Below are 19,091 nucleotides of genomic sequence, written 5' to 3' on the forward strand. Positions count from 1 at the left end.
AACAGCCATAATTTTGGAGAAGTGCATTAGCTTTGAGCACGAACAACATATAATCAAACTCCCGCTTCTCCTCCACTAGGGCACCAAGAGGCGTATAAGTGGCAAACTGTTGCTTGAATCTAGGCCTACAGCTCATCCCTTTGCCCTCACCCCAGACTGGCATCTTCAAGGGAAAGTTTAACTCAAAGTTAAACTAGAGTTTAACTAAAACTCTGTAGAAGGACAACACAGCATCCACTCCTGGTCTAGAAGGGCCACAGGCATAGCTATAAGCACCAGCTTCAGGAGAGAGACATGAACCAAAAAGAGACCAAGTAAATGCAAATAGTATGAAGTGGCATATTACACAAGCCACAGGCTAAAGACACATCAGGACGGCCAGAGTTCAACTCCCAGGATTGAAACAGCAAGCCCCAAATGCACACAGATGTCTGACACTACCAGCTATGGTGCTCTGCACTCTCAACAGTCTAGGTTAAGAGCAAGTAGCGGGCTGGGGATGTGGCTCAAGCGGTAGCGCACTCGCCTGGCATGCGTGCAGCCCGGGTTCGATCCTCAGCACCACATACAAACAAAGATGTTGTGTCCGCCGAAAACTAAAAAATAAATATTAAAAGTTAAAAAAAAAAAAAAAAAAAGAGCAAGTAGCACACAGAGGGTTGTAAAGAGAGAACTTGAGTTCATTTCATAGGAACAAAAACATACAGTAAAGAATTACACACAAAAGCTTCTTACTTTTTCTTTGTGGGGGAAAGGATGGGGGTTTAAAAAACCCAAAGAGTTTCATCATTTCATGGGCGCCACTGAGCAGGACAGCCAAATCTAGAAATCCAAACTGTCCTTTCCATGAGGTTCTTACCTGTTGGTTACCAACAGGACTTCCGTTTTACTAAAGGGGTTCTTGAAATTCCAGAAGATGTGAAAAGATAAAACAGCAAACAAGAAGATGGCTTGAGTTTCCCATGGTTCTTCAGGGTGTACTCAGCAGATGACCTTAGAGCTGCAGCTACTGCACACACCACTGCTGTCACTTGTGTAAATAGATGACAGACAGAAACCATTGAGGTCAGAGGGGACTCTAAATCCAATCTATGAGCTGGGTGTGGTGGTGCTGCCTGTAGTCTCAGGACTCAGGAGACTCAGGTAAGAGGATCATTAAGTTTGAGGCCAATTTCAGCAACTTAGCAAGACCCAGTCTCAAAAATAACAAAAGAGCTGGGGATGAAGTTCAGTGGGAGAGCACCCCTAGATACAATCCCCATTACCCCTCAAAATCCAGTCTGTGAGACATTCTTTTTTTTTTTTTTTGCCCCACACCTAAAGAAGCTAATCCTCAGGGAACTACAGATTCAATATCCTTTATTCACGATGCTTGGGACCAAAACTGTTTTGGATTTGCATGTGTGTGTGTGTGTGTGTGTGTGTGTGTGTGTGTGAAAGAGAGAGAGAGAGAGAGAGATATCTTGGAGTTGGGACCCAAGTCTAAACATGAAACTCATTTATATTTCATATATATCTTATACATACAGTCTAAAGGTAATTTCATAGAAAATTTTAAGTTAACCTGTGTTTTGACTGCAACTGGTGACAAAGAGTCATCTGCAGAGTTTTCCATTTGTATAGTCATGTTGGCACTCAAAAAAGTCTCCGTTTTAGAATGGATGATTTCAGATTTCTGAATTGGGGATGCTCAACTTGTACCTTCTACTGTGAGGATAAAAGTGAAGCCAGGGATGAATGAAGGGCTATCCACAGCCAAAAACACTCACAACACTCACTCAGGGCCACTTGGGTCTTCAGTTTTAAATTGGTGACTCAACATCTCTAACCCTGTTTCCTCATCTGTAAAGTGAGCAAAATAATAAGACCTATTCTCTCACAAAGAGTAAATGAGTTAATGAATGTAAACCAGTTAAATAAGAGCCTAGGACAGAGAAAGTGCTCAATAAATGAATGGTGGCTATTTTGTGAATAGCTACAGAAAGACAGCTGCAGAGGCAAGCCATGCTGAAGTGAATGGGAAGGGGTGAGGCACTACCTATTCTTCAAGTATTCAGTCCCCTCCTTTAGGACCAAGTTTCCCAACCACTTGGGACAGAATAATAACCTAAAGGGCCTTCCAGGAGGCACCACTGAGTCACTGTCTTAGCTAATAGGAGTACACAAATTTTTGAAAGCAAAAGTCTTTATCTTCTGTACACACCAGTAGCCAGAGCGAAAATAACATATCAAGTTCAATTCTGGAATCAAAATGAAAGCCACATGTGAATCCGAAAAGAAATATGCTTTGTGTAAAGAACGGAGGGTTGATGGGAAATGGAGCTATAATCCTAGAAGTCTATGTGTAGACTCAAACTAAGAGAAGTTAAACACTTGACTAAACAGTTGTTTTTTAAAAATTATTCCAATGTAATTCTGAGCAAATGATTTGCTTAAAGCTGGTGTTAAGTGATTATTAGAGAAGGCCTTCGGGCTACTATTTGTAGTAGTTGCTTTTAAAAGTCACAGGTGCTATGGAAATTGGGGGATGAATATGTCAAAAGAACAAAGTTGAGAATTACAGAGTAGTTTAGAAACTATATGTCTACTACATTTGGGGGGAACGGGGTACCGGGAATTGAACTCAGAGGCACTCAACCACGGAGCCACATCACCAGCCCTATTTTGTACTTTGTTTAGAGACAGGGTCTCTCTGAGTGACTTAGTGTCTTGCTTTTAATGGGGCTGTCTTGAACGCTCAATCCTCCTGCCTTAGCCTCCCGAGCCACTTGGATTACAGACATGCACCGCTGCGCCTGGCCTTTTTTTTTTTTTTTTTTTTTAATATTTTTTTGGTTGTTGATAGACCTTTATTTTAATTTATTTATATGCAGTGCTGAGAATCAAACCCAGTGCCTCACACGTGCCAGGAAAGTGCATTACCACTGAGCTACAGCCACAGCCCCTACGCCTGGCCATTTTTACCTGCCTCTCAAGACTAATCAAGGAAAGAGACCCTGTTACAAACACACCAAATATGCTTACCTGACAAAATACAGAGTACCTGCCTCAGTGTGGGATTTGGCAGGCATGCTTCACTAAGAAGCAGAGGCTAAGAAAGTAAAGTATGAAAGAAGAAGGAAAAAAGTATGGAGGCCCTGTAGCCATCCAAGGAACAGGCTGATGGGTATTCTGGCTTCAATGACTGCAGCCTAGCAGCCTCCAGCTATTGCAGGCACCAAGGTTCTTCAAGGATAGAAGCTATGCAAGCTTTGCAGTTTTCAAATTTGGAACTGACCAATAGCCAATATACAAAATAAAAAAAAAGAAAAAAATACCTACTGTTATAATGAAATTCAAGTAAGCCAAATGATCTTTTTAATGGAATATTAAAAAAAAAAAAATCCAATGCTATGCATTCAAAGGAGGAAATGAGCCAACTTTGGTCAAAGTCCCCTGGGTCACTGAGAAACAGCTTCCTCAGCTAGAATGACTACAAACCAAGGCAGCAAGTGCCTTCCTGAGGCTGGGCCAGGACTCTGGAAATTGCAAAACAGAGGCTCATTTATGAGGTCATAGCAAGTCACCAACTAATCAAGAGTAGTGCTGACCAGCCTGATATTTACCTACAGAAGTAGTTCTCATATTTATGTTTACAAACTATTTTTGCAGCAATGGGGACTGATCCCAGGGCCTGGTGCATGCTAGGCAAGCGCTCTGCCATTGAGATACATCCCTAGCCCTTTTTATTTTATTGTGAGACACGATCTCACTAAGTTGCCCAGACTGGCCTTAAACTTGAGATCATCCTGCCTCAGCCTCCTGAGTAGCTAGCATTTACAGGTGTGCCCCTCCACACCCTGCTTAAAATTAAATTGGACAGGGAATCCTAGAACATGAAAAATACAAGAGTGGAAAAACTGATGAAATCTGAGTAAATTCTGTATTTTGGTCAACAGTATCACACTAAGATTCATTCTTAGTTTTGATACAGTTCTACGGTTACATAAAATGTTAACATAAGGGGAAGCTGGGTAAAGAATGCATGGAAAGTCTTTGGAGTATTTTTGCAACTCTTGTCAAGTTTAAAATTATCTCAAAGTTTTAGAAAATAAAATTCAGAACCTGGGAGTATAGCTTTGTACTAGAGCATGTATTCTGCATGTGCAAGGACCCAGGTTCAACACCCAGCACCTAAAAACAAACAATTTGTTTTTTTCCTAAAAGAAACTCAGAAGGTTGATGTTATGTATTCAAAGGAGGAAACAAGTCAACTTTGATCAGAGACCCTCAGGTCACTGGGACTAGCTTCCTCAGTTATAAGAACTGCAATCCAAAGCAGCAAATGCCTTCCACAGGCACAGCCAAGACTAAAGAAGGGCTGGGAATTGCAAAATAAAGGTTTCTTACATTATAGAGAAGCCAACCAATAAACCAGGAAAAATCAGCCCAAATTTAGTCTACAAGTATGATTATTACATGTTTTAGTCTTAAGAACTCTATGCATTCTTAAAAATAAGTGATTTCCCAAGAAGTTTGTGTTTACATGGATTATATCTACCAGAATATATTAGAAATTGAAGTGCAAGTTTTAACTATGTATCAACTCATTTAAAAGACATTAATACACTTATTACATATAAACATAAATGAGTTATTTTAATTTAATAAAACTATATTTTTCAAATCACAACTAAACATATACCAAATGAAATCTGCAAACTGATCTTATTTGCAATCAAAACCATGGGCTGGGGGTAGCTGAGAGGTAGAACACTTGCCTAGAATGTTTTAAGACCCTGGGCTCCATCCTTAACACCACACACACACAAAAGAAAACACAACGGTACAGAAGAGGAGATGGGAGAGACTGGTTATAATGGGTACAAGACAGCTGGATAGGAGGACTAAGTTCTGGAATATCATGACACAGAAGAGTGATTACAGCTAATAATACTGTATTATATAAATCAAAACACCTAGAAGGATTTTAAATGTTCCCATCTCAAAGAAATATATTATTTCTTTGTGTACATAGGGTCTTTTAATTATTTTTTTAAAGTTTCCTTTCTTTCTTTTAGTTGTCGATGGACCTTTATTTTTATTTATATGTGGTGCTGAGAATTGAACCCAGTGCCTCACACATGCTAGGCAAGTGCTCTACCATTGAGCTACAGCCCCAGCCCCAACACAGGGTCTTCATTTGTGAAAATTTCTTTGGTCAGACCATGGATAACCTAATATCCTGAACTGATCATTTCATTCATATTCAGATAGATAGATAAATAGATAATGAATACACCTTATATATACACACATATGTTCAAATATCATATTGTACCAAATAAACCCATACATTATCTTTCAATTAAAAAATAAATATTTTTAAAAACTGTAGTGGCGGGACTAGAGTTGTGGCTCAGTTGTAGAGCGCTTGCCTAGCATGTGTGAGGCACTGGGTTCAATCCTCAACACCATATAAAAATAAATAAATAAAATAAAGGTATTATGTTAATCTACAACTAAAAAATACATATAAAAAAACATAGTGGCAGAGACACACACACACACACACACACACAAACACATAGCAAACAGCTAACAAATTAATGAAAAAAGAAAAAGAAAAAAAGATGAGCCTAAAAAATAAAAAATAGAGGGGAGAAAAGGAAAATCAGAAGAAAATTAGCTAAGTTTGGTTCAAAGTGCCTCACTTCATAGACAACCATCTTATGGAGCTGGAAAATTCTAAGGATTGAGTTTTCCTGAGACCCACCAGGGATTACAAAGGGGCTGGGAGCTACAAAACAAGGGCTCCACGAGAAGTTGATCCGCCATCAACACCAGGAGGATCTCCTCAAGCTTTCTTTTGGTACTGGGAATTGAACCCAGGGGTACTTTATATCACTGAGCTACATCCCCAGTCTTTTTTGAGACAGGTTCTCCCTAAGATGCTGAGGATCTCACTAAGTTGCTGAGGTTGGCCTCAAACTTGCAATCATCCTGCCTCAGCCTCCCAAGTGGCTGGGATTACAGGCATGTACCACCACACCATGGCAACAAATTGAAATTTGATGAAAGAGTTGCATTGTTTTATATTCCTTTTTTTTTTTTTTTCTTTAATAGTACTAGGGATTGAACCAGTGCACTTTACCCCTGAGGTACAACCTCCAGTTCTTTTATTTTCTATTTTGAGACAGGGTCTTGCTAAAACTCTTTGACAGATACAAATTTTCTAAAATTCTAATTTTCACTTGACAATTTAAATTTTATCACTGGCAACAATGAAGGGTTCGGTTTATTCCCTCCCAAGAAAATGTCCAAGCTGCCTGTAGTCCCAGCATTCAGGAGGCCAAGACAAGAGAAGCCCCCTGAGTCCAGAAGTTTAAGAGCAGCCTAGACAACACAGTGAGACCCCATCTAAAAACAGGAAAAAACACTATAGATTTTCTTTTTTTTTTTTTTTTGACAGAGAGAGAGAATTTTTTAACATTTATTTTTTAGTTTTTTGGCGGGCACAACCTCTTTGTTTGTATGTGGTGCTGAGGATCAAACCCGGGTCGCACGCATGCCAGGCGAGCGCGCTACCGCTTGAGCCACATCCCCAGCCCAACACTATAGATTTTCAAGATTGAATAACTATAGATTGTCCACTGGTTATTATCTCAAGCAAAAAAAATGATCCACACAAGCTCAAAGCCAGCCTCAGCAACAGAGAGGCGCTAAGCAACTCAGTGAGACCCTGTCTCTAAATAAAATATTTATTTATATATGGGGTGTGGCTCAGTGGTAGAGTGCCTGAGTTCAATTCCCGGTACCCGCCTCCCAAAATGACAGTCCATGCAGCTGCTTCAGCTCTGCCACACCGGTGCTTTTCCACTGTGCAATGGCACACAGAAGCAATGCTTCAAATTTTACATTTTGCCACCCAGAATATTAAAGGAATCTTTATTAAATAGATGGTATTTAATGAAAATCAATAATGATAGTCCTTCATTCATGATATACTTAAGTGCAAATGGCTTTTCCTCCATCAACTGCAAGTGTGTAATGACCATGACTACAATCACCTGTGGTTTGGTGCCACTACCTCGATTCATGTTATGGCACCAACAGTTTTCTGTGCCATTGCTTTGCACCAACAGTGCAAATGGAAATGAAGTCGTTCCAGGGTAAACTGTGAGATTCACAAAGTCATTCAGGGAGCTGGGTATGATGGCCCATGCCTGTAATCCCAGCCACTCAGAAGACTGAGGCAGGACAACTTTGAGTTCAAGGCCAGCCTCAGCAACTTAGACTGTCTCAAGACAAACAAACAAACAAAAAAAAACTAAAAAAGACTGGGGATGTAGCTTAGTGGAGAGCACTCCTGGGTTTCATCCCCAGGACCAACAAAAAAATAAATAAAAATTACAAAGGCCAGGCAGGGGCTTGGTTTGTGTAGCTCAGTGGTAAAGCACTTGCATGAGGCACTGGGTTTAATTCTCAGTACCATGTATAAATAAATAAAAATAAAGGTCCAGCAACAACTTAAACAACAACAAAAAAAAAGGCCAGGGGCTGGGATTGTGGCGGTAGAGTGCTCACCTAGCACGGGCAGGACCCGGGTTCGATCCTCAGCACCACATAAAAATAAAGGCATTGTGTTGTGTCCATCTACACCTAAAAAATAAATATTTAAAAAAAAAAAGGCCAGGCATTGTGGCACGGTCCTGTAATCCCAGGAGCTCAGGAGGCTGAGGCAGGAGCCTTGGCAATTTAGTGAGGCTCTAAACAACTTAGCAAGATCCTGTCTCAAAATTTTAAAAGGGCTTGGGGTATGTCTCAATGGTAAAGCACCTCTGGGTTCAATCCCACGTACAAAAAAACTTTTTTTCAACACTTTGAATATTTATCAGCACTTGTGTCTGAGCAGTCACATAAAAGAAGTAATTCTTCAAAGAGTAGTAGGTGCTAGTGAGGCAAGTTGAGCCCTATCTATAGATCTGCTCCTGTTAGGTGAAAGTAAAATCTGTAAACAAGATATTAACCTGGTCTTCATGTTTGTGGCTAATCTTTATTCACCAGGCCCTATAGTATCTGAAGTGCTGTGAATTCTACTGCTTTTCATCCAGTGGGCATTCAGGAGTGTCAGCTAAGACTTAATTAGTCTCTCAGCTATTATGTGGGGGACTTCAGCCAACAAGATGATAGAACAACAGTACAGGGCTTCAGTGACTTTTTCAACTCTAGTTTGAAAAGTTGGAAGAAATTCTGTCTTTTAAAGTGTTCATAGTGCTAGGCACTGTGGCACACATTTGTAATCCCAACAGCTAGAGAGGCTGAGACAGGAAGATCACAAGTTCAAGATCAGCCCAGACTCAAAATAAAATATAAAAAGGGCTAGGGATGAGGCTCAGTGGTAAACCATCCCTGGGTTAAATCCCCAGTACCAAAAATAAAACAAAAAAGTGCTCATAGTATGTATCCCCCCTCTCCCGGGGGGGTGGTGTGGTATCAGGGATTGAACTCAGGGGCACTTGACCACTAAGCCACATCCCCAGCCCTATTTTGTATTTTATTTAGAGAAGGGTCTCTCTGAGTTGCTTAAAGCCTCACTTTTGCTGAGGCTGTCTTTGAACTCACAAACCTCCTGCCTTAGCCTCCCCAGATGCTGGGATATCAGGCGTACGCCACTACACCTGCTATGACTCTTTCTCCTTCTAACCAATGCAGGGGGGAAGGGAAGAGGGAAAGGGGAGCAGTCCAGAATTGCCTCACTAAATTGCTGAGGCTGGCTTTGAACTTGTGATCCTTCTGCCTCAGCCTCCTGAGCCACTATCATAGTATGTATTATTAATATTAAATTCCTTTTTTCTTTAAACTCAATGAACTGAGCATGTAATCCCAGTGGCTCTGGAGGCTGAGACAGGAGGATCTCAAGTTCAAAGCCAGCTTTGTCAGCTAAGTGAGGCCCTCAGCAACTTAGGGAGACCCTGTCTCAAAATAAAAATATACAAAGGGATGGGGATGTGACTCAGTAGTTGATCACCCCTGGGTTCAATCCTAGGTATATTTAAAAAAAAAAACAAAAAACACTATTAATAATGATCTTGTAAGAATGCTGCAACTTGACTGGCACCATAACATTATACAAAAACATGATACAATAATGCTAATAATTTATTAGCATCTAGAAAGGAGGAGACAGCATTCATTATTATTTAATTATTATTATTATTTTTTTTGGTACTGGGGATTGAACCTGTGGCAAAGTAAGCACTTTACCACTGAGCTACACCCCCAGTCCTTTCTTTCTTTTTTTTTTGGTAGGTGTTGTAGATGGACAGAATTCCTTTATCTTATTTATTTTTATGTGGTACTGAGAATCAAACCCAGTGCCTCACGCATTCCAGGCAAGTGCTCTACCACTTAGCTACAGCCCCAGCCTCTCCTTTCTATTTTTATTGTGAGAAAGGGTCTCAGTAAGTTACTGAGGTCAGCCTCCAACTTGCAATCCTCCTGCCTCAGCCTCCAGAGTCAATGCAATTACAAGAGTACACTACCATACTCGGACTTTTTTTTAATATATACATAATTATTTTAATGTATAAAAAATGAAGACCAAGTATAAAACAAAACAAAAATCTTATAAAAGTAGTGTATATCAAAGTTATCTTCTAGATTAATACTCGGCCTTTTTAAAATATTCTTATCTGCGGGCTGGGATTGTAACTCAGTGGTAGAGTGCTAATCTAACATGTGTGAGGTACTGGGTTCAATCCTCAGCACCACATATATAAATAAATAAACAAACAGGCAGATCTCCCTTTTTAAAGCTAACAATCCATCCTTAAATATAAGAAAAACATAAATTATTTTCTATTTCAGAATCAAGCCGGGCACAGTGGCACATGCCAGTAATCCCAGCAACTTGGGAGGCTGAGACAGGAGGATCGTGAGTTCAAAGCCAGCCTTAGCAACAGCGAGACACTAAGCAACTCATTGAGAGCTGTCTTTAAATAAAATACAAAATAGGGTTGGGGCTGGGGCTCAGTGGTTGAGTGCCCCTGAGTTCAATTCCTGGTACCAAAAAAAATAAAAGCTATTTCAGAATCTAGCAGAATTGTTTGGTATACTAGCAAACCCTGTGATCCCAGCAACTTGGGAGGTTGAGGCAGGAAGACACAAAGTTAAGGCCAGCAACAGCAATTCAGTGAGAGTTTAAGCTACTTATCAAGACCCTGTCTCAAAATAAAAAATAAAAGACTTGGGGATATATAAAGCATCCCTGGGTTAAAGCCCCAGTACCATAAGACAATAATAATAATAATAATAATAATAATAATAATAATAATAATAAAGTTGAATTAAATGCTAAGTTAGAAATATTTTTTTTAAATAAAAGTTTTCAAAAATTTTTACAAGTTTTACAAGTTGTACTTACTTCTTACTGTTTCCTCAAAGGTGCTATGAAAGTGTTGAGATTTCAAAATAATGATTTATTAGACAACAATGAGTTTTATAGAGAAATTATAGCAGGAATAACCAAAGAGAGCCAGTATATAGCTCAGTGGTAGAGTGCCTGCCTAGCATGTTCCAGGCTCTGGGTTCCACCCCAATCACCAACAAGAACAAAGAAAACTAATAAGAGCACAAGAACCAAGAACAAACTGAGTTCATCACTGAAAAATTCATACACACACCTGAAAATACTATCTTAAAATTTCTAAAAAATAGCCAGCACAGTGGCCCACACTTATATAATCCCAGTGGCTTGGGAGGCTGAGACAGGAGGATCTTGAGTTCAAAGCGAGCCTCAGCAACTCAGCAAGACTCTGTCTCTAAATAAAATATAAAAAGGGGGCTGGGGATGTGGCTCAAGCGGTAGCGCGCTCGCCTGGTATGCGTGCGGCCCGGGTTTGATCCTCAGCACCACATACCAACATACCAACAAAGATGTTGTGTCTGCCGAGAACTAAAATAAATAAATAAATTAAAAAAAATATATAAAATTAGATTTAAAAAAAAAAAAAAATAAAAAATAAAATATAAAAAGGGCTGGGCCGTGGCTCAGTGGTTTAAGCACCCCTGGATTCAACTCCTGGTACAAAAAAAAAAAAAAAAAATCTAGAAAATACAAGAATACAGGAGCTGGGGATGTGGCTCAAGCAGTAGCGCGCTCGCCTGGCGTGCGTGCGGATCCTCAGCACCACATACAAACAAAGATGTTGTGTCTGCCGAAAACTAAAAAATAAATATTAAAAATTCTCTCTCTCTCTAAAAAAAAAAAAGAAAGAAAAGAAAATACAAGAATACAGAATTATATATTTCATTGGCCATTAGTGATGCATGATGTCATCACACATCATTTAACACTTGGAAAACAAGACTGTACAATGGTGAGAGAATGACAGTGAAAAAAGCAAATGCTGTGTTCATGTTATAATGAAAATAATTCTAACTTCATGTGCCACCTGAAAGGGTCTAAGTGTCCCCAAGGACCCCCAGACCACATTTAGACCAAATTCAAAACTGTACCATCCAAAATTAACCAGCAACTTCCCAGATATCTTAAGGCAGGGTATAGACCTATGGCATTCCTGACAGGTCAGAGAAAATAGCCCAGAACTGGTTTAGATTGTCACCAGGAAAACTAGGATGCCAGGATCCTGTCCCTAATAAGTTGCCAGATTGACAAGCCTGGCTTTACTGAGGAAGGTGGCTCCAGAGACCTAAAAAGAACATATTTTCCAAAGCAGAAAATCAATAATTTTACAGAAATCAGAGGAATAGAAAAAAGAAAGGAGTGGGTAATGCTGGGATCCTATTAGGTATGAAGAAGCTCTCAGGAGATGGAATGCCTCTTGGGGGCCATGCCACAAACAGCACAGAAACAGGTAAGGGAAGGCGGAACAAGTGGATGAAGACCTGAGATGAACTGGAACAGAAAAGGGACGATTAAAGAAGGGAGTCCAGGAACACCAAAGGAGGAAAAAGAAAGGAGAAAGCGCAGCAAGTCAGCAGAGGGGTCCAAAGGTGAAGATACGTGAAAGAAAACGCTTCCTGATGAACTCTGAATGGATGCTGTTACTTTTGTCCCTGGCCACAGATGCAGTGTGAAAAAATCAAGCAACTTACTCACTGTTCTGACAAGGCATTCCTGCTCCAGAAATGGGAAGAGATGAAGATAAACCAGGAACCCCTAGAGACCATCATCTCAGCCCAAGATCCAAAGTCCACAAACTCACAGAGCATCTGAGAAACCACTGCATCTTTCTGAACTCTGAAAGGGGAGGTAAGGAGACCCTGCCCTTGAAGGCCCTCTGGGCTAGGGAAAGAGGAACCTACAATCATGTGCTGGCAAGTCCCTTGTGGTCTCTAAGAGAAACAAAGAGGTTTACCCTGTGGCCAAAGGATCAAAACTGCCCACCAAAAAACAGATGTGATGAAAGAAATCCATGCAGTTGGTGGGTCTTTGCCGAGAACAGCCCAAGGGCTCCCTCTTAACACCTGGGGCCCAACTCTGACACAATGTATGCTCTGGTGACTTTGGATTTGACCTCCCAGACATGCAGGAGGCTACACACAACTGCTATAGCCCCAGCCCTCATTAGCTCTTTTTTCTGTTGGCAGGCGGGGGTGGGGGGTTGTGGGGGGTAGAGAGTGTAGGGTGTAATGAGTTGGTTTACCAGGGATTGAACTCAGGGGCATTCGACCATGAGCCACATCCCCAGCCCTATTTTGTATTTTATTTAGAGACAGGGTCTCACTGAGTTGCTTAGTGCTTTGCTTTTGCAGAGGCTGGCTTTGAATTTGAGATCCTTCTGCCTCAACCTCCCTATCTGCTGGGATTTCAGGCATGTGGCACCTCGCCCAGCCATTAGCTCTTTTTATATTCACAGCAACTATACCTGTAAGATAGTTACTATTATTACTCCCATTTCACAATTGAGCAAATAGGCACAGAGGGATTATGGAAGCTAAGGGTGGCATAGAGTTCAATGTAGGAAGTCTAGCTGCAAAACCAGCTCTTAATCCCAGGGGAACCATTTTGCTAGACAGAAATCAGAAAGTAGTGGGATCTCTTCTCAATTCTGCCAGAAGCTCCACCAGTATGCTATGCTAGATCTAACTGGCCAATGGGGACCACTCACTTCCCGTGACTGGAGAACCAGTCATTCAAACTCTGAAGGAGGGATAGGGGCGTCTGTCTAGCATGCACAGAGACCCTGGGTTCTATCTCCAGCAACAAGGAGGAGGAGTAGGGGAGACTACTGTACACTCATAAACAAGGACAAAAAGCAACAATCCACAAGTGCCTCCAACACTACATGCAAAGACAGTCAAATAGTGGCCATCCGTGGAGAGGAGGTAGGAAGTGATGGCATAAGCAAAGGTCTAAAGGTGGAGGAAAAGGGGAGACACACCCTGCATATGGACTATCAGTAATCAAAACAAACTCCTGCAAAATAATACTTAATAGAAGCAATGAGTAGGTCATTGTAGCAGTGACAGGAGCTGCCAGCCCCCAAAGATAAGGGCACAGACTGGAGCTCCATCTGCAAGTGGCTTCACTCAGGAATTACTTGGGAAGTTTCTACTTAGTGATGAGCCCTGGAAAACAATTCTGCTCCAGCACTGATGGCTGCACAAGTCCCCAAATCTGGTTCAGTCCTACTCCCTGAGAAAGGCTTCCTAGTGCTGTTCAGGGGGCACAAGCGCCAGGCAACTGAGAGCTCCTCTCTCTCACCTTGAGCAGAGGGGAGAGGACAATCCATCTCCTGGGGCTGAAGTTTCTGTGACCTGCCAAACACCAAAAACCATTTTCCCTCACTCTTTCCCAGCAGGCCTAGAGACAGTCCCACTGCACTGACCCCAAAGGTCTGGGGTCTCACTGAATTTAGTGGCCAGATCACAGCGACCAGGAATCAGGAGTCCTGATTCCCTTCCAGACGCACAAATGGGCAGCCAACAGCAGACCCTTCCTCCTGGCCAGGCTGAGGGCCTTCTGCCAAACTGAATTGGAAAAGGAGGTCCAATAAAGAAGCCGTGCCTTGGAGCTTCCAGTGAAGGTGTACAAGATAGACCAGAGGTCTTGCTGGGCAGCACGGGGTGCAAAGAAAGCCCCCTCACAGGAGTGGAGGACCAGCTCCAAGACCCACTAGGTATTTGGGGAGGGGGAGGAGTTGTTTACAGACATCTTCCAAATGCATGCCTCAATGAGCACAGCCCCAGAAGAGGCAGACCTCTGTACTGTCAACTTCCCAGAGAGCTCAGAGGAAAATAGGCCAAGGCTGCTCAAAACCAGCTCAACTGGTTCTACAGAGGAGCCCCTGGTCTGTTCCACCTTCCTTATGTTTAAAAGAAAAAGCCAAAAAGGTGGCTTGAAACCAGTCCAGTCCCCACTCCCAACTTGGGGAATTGAACCCCAGGGGGGCTTTACCACTGAGCTACATCCCCAGACCTTTTTATTTTTTATTTCAAGACAGGGTCTAAGTTGCCCCAGCTGACCTCCTGAGTAGCTGGGATTACAGGCCTGTGTCACCTCGCCCAGTTGCAGCCAGTCACTGAACACACCCCTATTCTCTTTCTCCTCATCCCAGCTCCAGCTGTCCTCAAGACCCCCATCCCCACCCCATACCAATATCAGTATCCACCTCACATTCTTTTTTACCAAACATTGTGATCTTATAGCTTTATAAGGCTAAAATTAATGAATTGGTGAATAAGGGGAAATTCATTTCTTTTGGGCCACTTTGCTACTTTCTAATGAGAAAGGTAAGGAATAGTTAGAAATAGGGGAAATGAGTGCTAACCTAAAGACATCTATGGAAAGAACTCCCCACAGAAACCAAGAAACTTCACTCGACAAAAACAGACCTGCAGATCAAGGGATCCAGCCTACCTACATCCCCAAAGGAGGAGCTGCTCTAATGGTCTGTGAAGGCACAGGGATGCCTCCTGAGAGAAAACTGCAAACCAAGAGGCCAGGTTCTCTCTCGGTGCTGTTCAGAATGGGCTGTACCACCTCTCCAAAGTATGAGCAATGACATTCAATGGCCTACACCAAAAGGCAGAGGTGGGGCAATGACATTGGACTGGGAGAGTAAGAACTTTCAGGGTTAACCTGGGGATAGCCTGCCTCTTTCCATGCCAGCAGCAGGAGAGGGTGATTTCCTCCCCCACAAGGTTTGTAAAGGCTTACTCTTCCCTGTGCTGAGACAGAGGGGAGAAATGCACAGCTAACACTTCAGTGACTCACTCGTGTTTGATGAAGGCTGGGAGAAAGCCTGGAGAACCCAAGCTTCAAGTGCAAAATGTACAAATACTGGAATCTCCCATCAAGAGAAGGAAACTCGGCCACCTATCTGGTTTGTCATTTTGTTCCTCATTTCTAAGGAAGAGGAACAGCCAGGTTTGCACTCCATCACCCTTTCTGTATCCCTCTCAATTTCTGCTGATAGTAAAGTGGTGAGCCTAGCAGCACCACCACAGCTAAAAGGGAACACCTCCAGCCCCCAGCTTAACCAAGCCGAGGGAATCAGGGCTGCTCCTGGGCACTGCAGGAAGCCTCATCAAGTCGTTCCAGGGAAGGAAGATGACCATCCTTCTGGCCCTTTCCATTCGCTGAGATTACTTCATGCCAATCCATTAATGGGCTTCAAAGTGCTGCTGGGGGAGTCCATTTAGCAGAGACACTATCAGGGGGCCAAAGGTGGCGCCCAGCCCCCACCCCACTTGTCAATAATGGTCCACAATGTCTGAGGCCTGGCTGCACTCTAGGCATAAAATATTCATTCTAGTTGACATAATACATATGTAGGAAAGGAATGTCACGGAAGCTCCTGGGAGAAGGGAAATGCCAGCCAGGTGGCTAAGTGCTCAATGGCAAAGAGTTCATGAAGGCCTGGGTTGGTCCTGGTCAAATGGCCACTGAGAATTGGGTTGCTGTTCCAAAGGAGAAACAGTCTAGCCTGAGAGGCTCGACTTCCAAGATATCTCACCATGCAAACCTCTTAGGCAAACACATTTTCCATCTTTTCCCACGTCCTAGGCATCAACTGTGCTTATGATGTGTTTGCTGAAAAGTATCTCCAGCCCAATCTTTGGTTACAACCTGAAAGATTCAGATAACCTAGTCCGAGCTTGAATTTTAACCTGAAGCAGGCCAATTCTCAACGACTGCCTTGCATCCCTCTGTTCAACTACTTCCCCAAGTTCACAGATTGTACAGAAATTATTATAATTGACTACTTAGTTTCATCAGGTTCAAAGAGTATATATGACATGGCAAGACTATAGGTTCATGGAGTCCTTGCTCTAATTAACACCTCATCACTATCTCTAGGGCCCAGGAGAAGTTAGACTCATTGGTCAGATATTCGCCTGCATCCCTGAGCATAAGGCAGCAACCCCATCAAGGAGCCTCTGCCAGAGAACAAGTCCAGACTCTAGCACCAGCACCCGGAGCAAGGTGACACACAGCTCAAAATGTGGGAACTAGGAAGCTAGCTAATCCAGCCAGCTGACCTGGCGGAGATCAGAGACAAAGCGTCCAGGGCCACACTGGCCAGAGTCGACACCAGGGTCTGATGAAGGTGTGTTTAGTGGCTCGGCTGTTCTTTTTTTTTTTTTTTTTTTAATATTTATTTTTTAGTTATAGTTGGACACAATACCTTTATATCACTTATTTATTTTTATGTGGTGCTGAGGATCGAACCCAGGGTCTCGCAAGGCGAGTACTCTACCGCTGAGCCACACCCCAGCCCCTCAGCTGTTCTTTACAGGATCCTATAATTTAGATTTGCCCTTTTTCATCAAGACTTCTGAACTCCTCTTTCTCAAACTATCTGAAAGAATATACTATACCACTCATACTTTGGAAGAGTGGTGACAGTGCCTTCCCTTGACCATAGCAGCAAAAGCTCAGTGGGCAGCAAAAGGCTCCTGTTTTCTCTTAGGAGCTCTCTGTCTCAGCTCCTGAGACCCAGAGGAGGGTAGGTTCAAGCCATGTGGCCCTTCCCCCGGGGTTACCAAATGCTCCAGCTGGCGGCAGGTGAACTCTGGAAGTTGGACCCTTCTCCACACTTGCCTATTACTGCTGTGCTGGCTGGAAGACAAACAGTCATCTTGCTGATTGCTTTCAAGACTGCCAAGCCTCCGGGCCAGCAGAGCCATTTGGAAAAGAAGTGAACAGAAAGCTCAGTTCACAGACTAAGAAACCCCAAAACTACCCGCCCCAGGTCAGAATCCTTCTGCAAAAAGAAGGCTGTGAAAACATAGCTAGAATTAGGTGTCACAAAAATCATCTTAAAGACAGGGCTTGACTTTCTTTTATCTTCTTTTAGAAGAAGAGTTGACAGCAAACAGGCAATCTCCCTGCAACATAAGGTTTATTTTTATGCTTCAACATTTTCTGTGTATGTTTCAGATATGATCAAAGAGCTCCTAGAAACAGCTTCTCATCAGCCACATTTTTTTAAAGAATAGGGAGAAAAAGCAAGAAAATGGATTAAAGGTATCACTGAAGTTTGTTTACCTATATTTATTTTTTTGGTTGTGGGGAGATACTGGGGATTGAACTCAGGGGCACTCAACCACTGAGCCATATCCCCAGCTCTATTTTGTATTTTATTTGGAGACAGGGTCTCACTGAGTTGGTTAGTGCCTTGCTGAGGCTGGCTTTGAACTCGCGATCCTCCTGCCTCAGCCCCGAGCCACTGGTATTATAGGCATGCTCCAGCTGTTTACCTATTTTCTAGTGAAACAAGTTTTATAAATAATTTAAATAAGGTGATTGTGGATGCTTTATTTGGGGGGGGGGGGGGAGGGAACGAATTGCTCAGCCAAATCCCTTGCTTATTTCCTAACATTAACATTACTGCAATGACTGAGCTCCCAAGGCTACTTTAGCTAAAATTACAACAGGACCAAGAAAAGGGTTCTTACTTTCAGTTGGTGGCATGATCTATTCTAAAGGAGGCCAATATTTCTGACATCCCTGTCCTTGTGACCAGAGAAGCTGCTTCTTGTCTCTTTTTTCTACTTTAAAGAATACAGTGGCTGGGGGATGAAGTTCAGTGATAAAAGCACTAGGAGGCCCTGGGTTCCATCCCCACCAAAACAACCAAACAAACAGAATTACAGGCACTTGCCCAGAAGAGATGCATCCCAGATTTTCCAAAGTTTGGGCTTTCACTGGTATGAGACTTAACATAACATCAACAGTGTGACTGGCTATCCTGAGAACTACAGGGAACTTAAGTCCATAAAGAGTAGAGACAGGATGAGTAATTCATAATTTGGAACAGGATAATATATGCAGCCAGTGCTCTGGATAAAGTTATCACAGAGCAGCTTACATTCCAAAATGGTCACCAGTGACTATTGTCATGAAATCAGTGGACATGCACGAGTCCCTACCACATGCTCAGTAGTATGCTAGACATGTTAAGGAAGAGAGGAAATCAGTGCACACATCACAAGAAATAGACCATGGCAATGATGTATTTGCCATTAGTAAACAGCACCTAGAAATCACACTGAGGTAGTCTCTTACTCTGTGCTGAACACAATGCCCCCACAGCCTCACAGAGAGTAGGCACTCCAGCCTCTCCCCAAATGCCTGAAGGTGCCAGTCACTTGGCCTCCTCCTACAAGCTCATTTTCAACAGTTTGAAAAGTTCTCCAGTTAAGCAGGATCTACCTGCTAAAACAAAGATTGTGAGAAGAAAAAGGATGGAACAAGCAACCTCAAGAGGGCCTGGAGAAAGTGGTTTCTGGTAGGAGGGAACCAGCTGGCAAGCGAGGGACTATGGGACACAGACCCAACTCCTTGGTTTCCAAAGACCACTGTGCCGTGCAAAAACAGCTGCCAGACCCAGTGATGAAACAAATCAACCATTCCTCCCTCTCAACCCCTACTTCACCCCTGAAGCATATATTCCATTAACAAAAGGGTCAATGACTGTATACAGAGAAAAGCTCCATCCAGACTCCTCTTAAGTTCCTAACTGTCCAGGTGATAGAGAGCAAAAGGGAAAAAGACAAAAAAGCACAATAAATGAAAAGAGATACCTTTTGCAGAGGAGGTTAATAAGCAAGAGACTACAACAACAGCTCTACCTTAC

General features: G+C 42.5%; 1 protein-coding gene across 2 annotated transcripts in view; it reads right to left on the minus strand.

Annotated features, from left to right (window-relative positions):
- The window catches only part of Mark2 (microtubule affinity regulating kinase 2), a 60,740-nt gene that overhangs the window by 39,739 nt on the left and 1,910 nt on the right, over positions 1-19,091 (minus strand). The gene's annotated exons all lie outside the window — the stretch shown is intronic.

The sequence above is a fragment of the Marmota flaviventris genome, chromosome 9, assembly GCF_047511675.1.
Source record: "Marmota flaviventris isolate mMarFla1 chromosome 9, mMarFla1.hap1, whole genome shotgun sequence".
NCBI lineage: Eukaryota > Metazoa > Chordata > Mammalia > Rodentia > Sciuridae > Marmota > Marmota flaviventris.